Below are 10,492 nucleotides of genomic sequence, written 5' to 3'. Positions count from 1 at the left end.
CACTGCAACCTCCGCCTCCCAGGTTAAAGCAATTCTCCAGCCTCAGCTTCCCCAGTAGCTGGGATTACAGGCTCCTGCCACTATACTCAGCTATTTTTTTGTATTTTTAATAGAGACAGCGTTTTACCATGTTGGCCAGGCTAGTCTCGATCTCCTGACCTCGTGATTCACCTGCCTCGGCCTCCCAAAGTGCTGGGATTCCAGGCGTGAGCCACCACACCCGGCTTTTCCTCTCTTTTTAATCTCTTAATAGAGTTCATCTCCTCTGCCTACTTTCAAGGCTAACAGTTATTAAGCATCACTATGCATTTGATACTATTCTAAGTATTGTTATGGAAATAAATCCTTGTAAAACCTCATTTAACGTACAAAAGAACCATATACAATAGGTAAAATTAACTTCATTTTATAGACAAGGAGAAGTCTCAGAGAATGCTAATAACTTAGCCTAATGCTATTTAATCAGGTCTCTCACGTTGGTCTACCTCAGGGCCACTACATACAATCACCCATGTTGTATATTGCACAACTCCAGGAATGCCACTCACAGAGCCTATTATATAAACAGAACCCCTTGGAGCTGTCCAGTGCTACAACCCTATATCTGTCTTGAAAATCTAATATATTTTACTGCACTATTTTGCCATCTCACTAACTCATTCATATTAAAGTAGGAGTAGACTGCAGTTGGGTAAAGAAAATAACAAGAGTCAAGTTTTACATTGCACTTCTTGAAAACACCACTAATGTTTCTCCATAATTATTTTACATTATTCAATCCTTAAAGCAACAAATCTGTCATATTTCCATTCTTATACAAAAAAGTAATTTATGATCATGTGTAAATAACCTAAGTACAAGCTAAACTATCATGGACTGCCTTCATACACTATGTACTGTGAAATATTTTTATTATCACGGCATGAACAAACTAGTCTGAAATGATATTTTAACACTCAGAATTAATCATATATTGATATGCAAACCGGCACTTATTTAAAGTATGTCTCCTAAGCATTTTAATCTACTTAGAAACTTCTACCTTAATTCAAAATTGTACATTTCTGAATGATTATACTGTACATAGAGTATGCTTTCCAAAGAAGAGATATATTAAAATAGTGAACATCTGCAGAGACATGGTTAAATAAGCAAAGACAATTTGAAAGCATTTGCTGTCCTAATTCCTAGCAAGTTGACAGACAATGCCCTAAAACTCTCTATCAGATCCAGAATAAACTAATAAGCTAATCAGAGCATAACAAGCCTTTGCTAAGTGACTTCATAAGAGAACCGTACGTATGTTTAAGCTGCACTCATGGGCATTTTTCACTAAACATGCAAATTCATTCTGAGAAATATTGTTAAACATTGGTTAATACATGGAGTATTCTATACTCACTAGTGATTAGGGCTCTAGGGTACAGAGTAAAATGAACTAACAGATAATGAAGTGGTTACTAAGTGTTTGCTCAAAACTTCTGATCTTTAAGCTGTAGCATTGAGGTTCCATTTACCTAGTTATTAATAAGACTTCAGGGACTTCCTATGACCATGAACAATTTGATCATGGTTCTCTTAAAATGCTAAAAGTTCTTTTCTCAGGAAAAATCTTTTACTTCAAGAATATGTTGAATATCAAGTTTATGAAGCAAATCTAGAAAATTCTGTAGGAATACTGCAATTTGCTAACTGAAGTTATTATGTCATGCCTAAGGGAGGCTGTAATTAATGAAGCTGTCAGGATTAATAGCAATCAGTAAACAGAAAATTATTCTAATAAATATTAATAATTAGGAAATACAAAAAGTGGTTTTTACAATATCTAGTGACTGCACAAGGATTTGAGTTACTTTCATCTCCTTTGAGTGTTTTATTTCTCTTACGGGAATTATTAGCTATATCAATATCATGCCCAAATATAAGAAAACCTTCTAGATCAAATTAACAATAGCAGATATAGTCTGTTTCTGTATAGACGAAATAAGAATCACAGTAGAACAATTCTAAGTAAAGTATGGCTCTCTGAGTTCTCTAAATTAATAAAAAGAAAATCTTTTAAAAATTTAGAAAAATCTATCAAGATATTCCTCTCCCCCTACTCCTCTTGCTTCTTTCAATTTAGTTTTAAATTCAAGTTACAATCTCAGAAGAAATATGCATTAGTCTGTTTTCATGCTGCTGAAAAAGACATAGCTTAGGCTGGGCAATTTACAAAAGAAAGACGTTTATGGAACTTAGAGTTCCACCTGCCTGGGGAGGCCTCACAATCATGGTGGAAGGCAAGGAGGGGCAAGTCACATCTACGTGGATGGCAGCAGGCAAAGAGAGAGCTTGCGTAGGAAAACTCCTCCTTATAATAACCATCAGATCTCATGAGACTTACTCACTATCATGAGAACAGCACAGGAAAGACCTGCCCCCATGATTCAATTACCTCCCACCAGGTCCCTCTCACACACATGGGAATTTAAGACGAGATTTGGGTGGGGACACAGCCAAAGCATATCAAAACATAAATATTTTTCCCTCTACAATTATATATAACTTAATTTCATAGCTTTTTTACATTTTAATTATTCAAAACTCAGATTGGTAAAAAAGGAATTAAGACTTTTTTTGCTATTAATAAATTAGTGAATATTATAGTTTTCAAACTTTTTCTTTATGTTTATTCTTCCTTATTTAAGAAAAGAGGAAAAAATAGAGCATATCACGTAAAAAAAAAAAAAAAAACCAAAAAACCAAAAAGCCAAATCTCTCCCCAAACATGAAAGTTTTCTTTAAAAGATAGAAAACTCTCTTAGAAGTATATTCAAGCAGTCACAGTCAGAGTTGTGTCCACTTGTAACCACTGGTATGTTTTTCTGAATTCTCTAAAATGATACTAATTTTATTATTTCTCAATGTTCTACCTTTGAATCATCATAGAGGCTTTTCATCTAAACTATTTTATGACTGCAAATATTTAGAGAGTTAATTCTTTTCAAGCCCATGGATACCAGTTTTCATGCTGAAAATCATCCAAGGCATGTCCCAGTTAATTTATTTTGCCCGTTTTTGACACAAGGTGCCCATCTCTATGAGGAAACCTAGCTAATGACCAATTTACAGAGTTTATGCTGTGAATTGCTCATACTGCCTTTATACTTTGCGTCTTTCCAAAAGATGGAAGAATCTAAAAAAATAACCCATCGTACAGACAAGCACATTTTATAGAAGAGAGAAATACTTCACTGGTATTAAAAATCATGTCTAAAGCCTATAACTTTCTTCCATCTGGTGAAACAACCTTACCTTCTTCTCCACAGGCCAGAAATCACTTTGCTGCAAGCTCAGAAAGGATATTTCTCAGGAATGTGATAAACTTTCTCTTCACTATTGACTCTTCTCTCTCTCCCTTATCTGAAAAGACACAAGAGAGGCTTCCTTAACCTATACATACACATAAATGAACATGCACATATGGTTTGCAGAGAGAACTAGGCAATTTAGATACACCTGAAATACACAAATTCAGCCTGTCCAATATTCATTCCAATAACATCATATTCTCATCATTGCACCAACTTCCCTTTACAAAAACACTTTTTCTATTATCAGTGTTACTATCTTATCAACCAGAGAGTGAGCACCACAGGGAGGAGGTAGCATGTTTACGTGATCACCACTGGAATTCCAGCACTCAGCACAGAACCCCGTTGCCTTATACAGATGACCATCAACAAAGTATTGAATAGCAGACCAATTTTCTTAGTCACTCAGACTTAAAACATAGCAGTTTATGGTTAGATAGCAAGACTATTGACCCTACTGTCAAAAGGCCTCATTTCTATTTTACAGTCTATCATTACATAAATGTGTGACTTCAGGCAAACTGCTTACCCTCAATAGAGCTGAAAATTTGAGGCATGGAAGAATGGAGGCCGTCAAGCAACTAAATACTTCATTAGGAGAATTAATTCACTGAAATAATCAAATATTCATTGATTCTAAGATTTATTCTCTTCTGAAATGCTCCATATCTAAGCAATAAGTCAATACAGTTCGCCTTCAAAATGTTATTTGTACCTATCTGTTTTTCCCTGTTCCTGTTGCTTCTTTCCTGAGAGTTGGCTTGTACCATCTCAGGTGTGAATTAACAAGTTTTCCACAGCACAGCAGAAGAGTCTTCCTTAAGCTTCCTTAGGCATGATGATTTTACAATGCTAGCATGCACAAGAACCTAGGATGCTTGTTATAAAGACCCATTCCCAAGATATAGCTCAGAAGACTTTGATGTGGCATGCCCAGGACATTCCAGCTGCAGCAGATAGTCTGCAGAGGACATCCTGAGAAACTTCTTTTTTTTTTTTTTTTTTTTTTTTTTTTTTTGAGACAGAATCTTGCTCTGTCGCCCAGGCCAGAGTGCAGTGGCATAATCTCGGCTCACTGCAAACTTCGCCTCCTGGGTTCAAGTAATTCTCCTGCCTCACCTCCCAAATAGCTAGGATTAGAGGTATGTGCCACCACGCCCGGCTAATTTTTGTATTTTTAGTAGAAACAGGATTTCGTTATGTTGGCCACACTGGTCTCAAACTCCTGATCTCAGGTGATCCATTGGCCTTGGCCTCCCAAAGTGCTGGGATTATAGGCGTGAGCCAACACACTGGGCCCTGAGAAGTTCTTGGCTGCAGTGAGTAGTAAATATGCTTAATAAGGCATCCTCAAAATATGAATATTTATAATTGAATTATGTGTATTTGCATATGTGTATGTACATTATGTGATGAAGCCTCTGTTAAAAATTCCTAAGCTACTAAATTCGAAGAGCTTCCAGGTTTGTGAACACATCCCCGTGCTGCAATGCACACATTCCAGTGGGCACTGCAACTCCACAGGGACAGAAACTCCTGAACTTGAGACTTCCAGGCCTCACACCATGTGTCTCTTCACCTGACTGCTCATCTGTATCCTTTCTCATTTCCTTTATAAAAACTAGTAAACATTAGCAAATGTTGAGTTTTGTGAGTCATTTCAATCAATTAATTGAACTTTGAACTTTGATGGGGGAAAGGTTGTGGGAATTCTTAACTTTATGGTCAAGTTGGACAGAAGTGTGGATACCTGGGAATTTATTATTTGCTACTCGGGTCTGAAGGGCCTTATAGGACTGAGCTCTTAAACTGGTAGTTAATGTCAGAATTGAATTAAATTACAGAACATCAAATTGACATCCAGAGAGTTGGAAAATAGTTACTACAGGGGGAAGAATCCCTATACATTTGGTGTGAGAGGTGTTGCGAATAGAGAAACAGTTTTCCTTTAATTATATTGCCCCCACTTCTAGAATAAGTGCTTCTAGAACATACTCTATGTGAAAGAATAGAAATAAAACATCCAGAACATGTTAGAAAAGTGGGAGTCAGCATGTGACAAGGAGAGGAAAGCGGTCTTATGAGAGAAATAACCCACAAGCAATTATTTCTCATGTTCCAAATGATACCTGAAATGCTTGCGAGAAAATCTATTAGGACCTAAAGTGTGTCACTATGTAACAAAGCAGCAGTAACACATAGCACAGGAAATATCCTCTCACAAGCAACATGCAAAATAAGCTGGCAGCAGCATGTAAGCTTGTAAGAATACATATTTGATAAGGATCACAGAGGCTACAGCAATTTGAATACTTTTTTAAAATCACTTAAAGATATTTTAAGGAGCCATATCCTATAGAATCACACCTTTTCAGTTATAATAATCAAAGGAGCAAAATATTATTGGGTGCCTATGTAATATCTGCAACGTGATGTGTCAGGCACCATGGAGGAAGAAGAAGCAAACAATCTGCTTTGCAGGAGTTTACTATTTAAGGAAAAATTTAGAGCAGTCAGAATGTTTAAAAAATCTAACGGCACACTTAATGTCAGCAATATATAAACACACAGCACTGTATAGTCACATATAAAAGCAGCTGATTGACTGAAGTATGGCTTGAAGTGATTCTTGGTCATTAGCTCACTCTCTCCTCTTCCCACATGAACCCTTGGATACTGATTCATTGTGTTTTACTTGATTAATTTTTAAAATGTAGAGTATGTAAGATTACTCATGCTTTTCAGTTCATCATACTTTCATCATAAATATGTAAGAATTGTTTTATCTCATTTTATCTTTATTTTATTATATTGTGCCTTTTATAGTTCTCTCTCCTTTTCACCCTTTCAACCTTCCATCTAAGTGGTTATTTAAATGCATTGGTTCCTTGGAAACTAGAGTATATTTTATATGTGCTTTTAAGTTGCATAAATGATAGTATTAGTATCCTGTTTCTTGATATTTTCATTCACCACTGTTTTTGAGATTAGACTATTCCATGCTGTCAATTGTAAATCTAGCTCATTGTTGCTATTGGATTATAGCATTCCAACATCCTGACATATACGTATACCTCCTTTTACTTGGCCATTTCCTTAGGCTGTTCACAATTTCCTGCTATCACAAGCAATGCTGCTGTGAAAATCCTTCACAAGTCCTGTGGTTTTTCATGAGCTGAGTCATAGCATCAAGACATGCTTATTTTACTAGGTAATTTCAGCTTCTCTCCAGCATCACTGCAGCATTTTAGATGCCTGCTAGCTGTGTATGTGGATCCCCTTTTCTCTCGACATGTTTACCTGCCTTCTAACTTCTGCAAATGTGGTGATTATAAAATAATATTTTATTGTTTTAATTTTTATGTATGTACTTAGAAGTGGGTTTGAGAATCAGAATGTGTATTACCATTCACATGAATTTCCTTTCAAATATTGTACTCATTTTTATAAATTTTCAGTTCCTTTATTTGCTGAATAGTACATGTTTTTAAATATTAAACAGTTCTCACTGTTTTAAATTCCACATTAAAGCTTCCTATAATATATTTTGTTGGATATAAAACTCTTCTTTTGATTGTAGTCAAATTCCCTAATCAAGTTTCTGTTTATTTTGTTATTTTATTTCATTATTGTTATTTTTATGCCTGTGCTTTTTAAAGATAGTCTTTTCTAGCTCAAGATAGAACATGGCATTCTCCTACATTCCTTTCCTCTTCTTCCTCTTCTTCTTCAATACCCAGATTTGTCAAATGTCTGTTTTGCCAAGAAAAGCAACTACAACTTCATCACTGACTGTCATCATTACATAAAATAAATGAATATTTTAACACCAAATTACAAGGAGAAAATTTCAAAATAATGATAGTCACTTACATGTGTGACTAATAATAATAAATTTTATTATTTGAAAAGCTTCCCATATCTATTTTTTTTCTCCTCAGTTCATAGCACACTCGTTTATGAACCAACAATTGGGACCCACTGAATTAGGACATTTTCGACCTTAGAGCAGAGATGTGGGTGAAGGGCCCCTGCCTAAGAATGAATGGATGTCAAACAGTTTGGATCAAGCACATCTCTGGTGCTCTGCTGTACCTCCAGGAATTGGCTCCACCTAAGCTCTAGGTAGCCACTGATGTGCTCTCTAATACTACAAATTCGATCTGTCTCTTCTTGGGTTATACATACATGGAATCATAGTTTATTTACTCTGTGGTGTCTGGCTTTTTCCACACAGAATAATTTTGAGTCATCTACAGTTTTAGTGTATCAATAATTTATTGTTTTCATTGTTGAGTAGTATACCACTCAATGAATATACCACACATAATTTATCCATTCACCTGTTGATGAACATTTGGGCTGCTTCCACTTTTGGGGTCATTATAAACAAAGCTACTGTGAGCGGTTTGTACAAGTCTTTGTATAGACTTAGGTTTTCATTTCTCTTGGGTAAAGAGAAGCCGACTTTCTCGGTTGTATCATAAGGGTATGTTTTACCTTTTCTTTTCTTGTGCCTTCTTTGTTGAGTTGGACTAAATATTCACAGTTCTTGTTATTTTTGGAAATATTTTGTTAATCATTATTTTTCATTGTTAGTGATTTTGATTTTGTAAGTTGATTTTGTATCAGCAAATGGACAGACTATTTCATTTGTTATAACAATTTGTCTGCAAGTTTGATTTTGTATTATGCCTAGGAGTTATAGACATAGACTATTAGTACCACGTGGTACAGATATAATTGGGGGGAAATCTTACTTGTAGAAAAGTAGTAGGACACTCACAATCTTGTGAATTCCCATTATTCCCTAGCTTAGGCAGTGCGAATTTGGACTGCATGGGCCATGACCAGTGTTTCAATAGAAAAAGACCTTACTCCCTGCAATACTCTACACCTTGATAAAGACAAAGGGCTAGGAACCATTATATCATTATATTTAAAAGGAAGTTCTGATAGACGCTCTCATGTTTTTAGAAAGGGAGACCTCTGAAAATCAGCAACTGGCTCAGTCTTTTCTTGCATTGAGCTGACTCAGGCCTGCTCAGTCAGCTCTCAAAAGGTCAGCTATGCAACCTGCCTCCACAGAGAAAAGTATATACATACCCCGAGACATCCAAATGTGTACTCTCCAGTTCACTAGAAGCTAATCTGGAAATAACAGTAATTTTGATTCTTTCTCTCTGTTCTTTCATATCTACTACTTGTTATTCTTGTCTTATGTTAGCCCGTTCCAAAAGTATTACATGAAACATAGCAGTGCTATCATATGTATACAATATTATTTCTAAACTTAAGAAAAATGCATATAAATATACCACATTGTATATTTATTCCACTTTTTTTGGTAATATTTTCTGATATCAGGCTAGGAAAGTTTCCTACCAATCCCACCTTACTAAGAATGTCTTCTAGTATATTTATTGAAATAATTATGAGATTCTTTTTCCACAGGATTATGAATTATCTTGTGCATGTGTCAAAATATTCTTTGATTCCTGGTGCATACCCTACTTGATCATGATATACATTAAGCAATTAAATGCATTAAAAAAGGAAGTAAATAAGGAAAAATAAAGTCTTAGATTTGTTAAGCCGAACACTTTTAAAAAATTCTCACAGCCAGGTGTGGTGGCTCACGCCTGTATCCCAGCATTTTGGGAGGCTGAGGCAGGCAGATCATGAGGTCAGGTGTTTAAGACCAGCCTGGGTAACATAGTGAAACCCCATCTCTACTAAAAATACAAAAATTAGCCAGGCATGGTGGCGGGTGCCTGTAATCCAAGCTACTTAGGAGGCTGAGGCAGGAGAATCACTTGAGCCCGGGAGGTGGAGGTTGCAGTGAGCCAAGATAGCGCCATTGTACTCCAGCCTGGGTGACACAGTGAGCCTCTGCCCTTAAAAAAAAAAAAAAAAAAAATTCTCACATTTTTTGCTTACATGTGAAATCAGCCTATATTTCTGTATACTTGAACTACATTTTCTGGTTTAAAGACCAGGGTTAGTGAAGGATGAAGTAAAATATAACTATTGTCTCATTGCTGTTTTAAAACAGGTAGACAGATATAAAAAAAAAATCTGCCTAAAAAGGCTTTTCTGAGAAGCAGAATCAAATTAGAGGACGGTGAAGAACAGGTTAGCTTAACATGGCAACTCTTACTACAAAAAAGAGAGAGAAAATCTAGCTTTTATACAATTTCAATTTAAATAACAATAATTATAAATAATACAATGCTTTACACTCTTGAAAGAAAACTATTATAAAATGTATCTCAAAGAAAGGACTGCTCAGGCACAAAGGGAGCCTGGGCTCCCTAACTTATTCCCATGTTACAGTGACCTGATAATAGGAAGACTTGGAAGTATTGGCCTAATATGTTCCCAAGGTTGTTGGAGCATTTCAAAGCAGGTTCTTAAAGAAAAACTTGATAGAAAAAAAAGAGAGAATAACGAAAACAGTTTTATTTTAAATTTTATATAAAAATTTAAATATTACCTGACATATTTTAAAGCACCTTAAGTATTATCCTACATGATAGTTGATCCCTCCTAATCAGTCAGTGAAAGATATTAACCAGGTAATTGCATAGTGTTGCCTTGGCTGTTCCACCAACTAATTGGCCTCCCTGCATGGAAAAGAAAAAAGAGTCAGTCTGTGAAGCGAGTTGTGATGCAAGAAATCCAGACAACCTGAAGCTTAGGCTGTTCCCTCTGCCTTTTTTTTTATGACTCAGGAAGGTGGGCCCTACCTAGAGGCAGTAGGAAAAGAGGTCAAAACTTATACCAGTTTCACCATGAGTTGTCCAGTTTTCCTTTTCTACTTTGTGCTTTGGATTAATTTATTTATGATAGGAAGTTTCTGTGTCTTGAAAATTTCACAGTGTTCCCTTTTAAGCTGCTGATCCATTATCTTTTTGTGGAAAAGAAGATAAATGAGGAAGCAGGTTTTTAGCAAACATTTAAATTTTCTTTAGTAGTAGTTAGAATATTCAAGTATTGTCATTATTTTCATGCAAAAGGTATGCTTTCACAAATAAATCCCTCAAGATTTTCAAGCTATTTAAGGGAAAGTTAGTGATTATAACCTTATGATTGTTACTCTTCGCTAAACCTGTGCTAAATCCTCTTTCTATACG

At 35.6% G+C, this 10,492-nt stretch overlaps 1 long non-coding RNA gene across 2 annotated transcripts in view; it reads right to left on the bottom strand.

Annotated features, from left to right (window-relative positions):
* The window catches only part of LOC108300475, a 118,288-nt gene that overhangs the window by 48,236 nt on the left and 59,560 nt on the right, over positions 1 to 10,492 (bottom strand). For both annotated transcript variants that reach the window (XR_005199189.1, XR_005199188.1), the window contains exons 3-4: positions 8,463 to 8,507; positions 3,298 to 3,405 (exon numbers count right to left, since the gene is read on the bottom strand). This is a non-coding gene — a long non-coding RNA (uncharacterized LOC108300475). The remainder of the gene's footprint in view (positions 1 to 3,297; positions 3,406 to 8,462; positions 8,508 to 10,492) is intronic.

The sequence above is a fragment of the Cebus imitator genome, unplaced genomic scaffold, assembly GCF_001604975.1.
Source record: "Cebus imitator isolate Cc_AM_T3 unplaced genomic scaffold, Cebus_imitator-1.0 Scaffold27, whole genome shotgun sequence".
Lineage (NCBI taxonomy): Eukaryota > Metazoa > Chordata > Mammalia > Primates > Cebidae > Cebus > Cebus imitator.
Note: the sequence above shows the minus strand (reverse complement) of the source record. Positions and strands in the feature narration are given on the sequence as shown.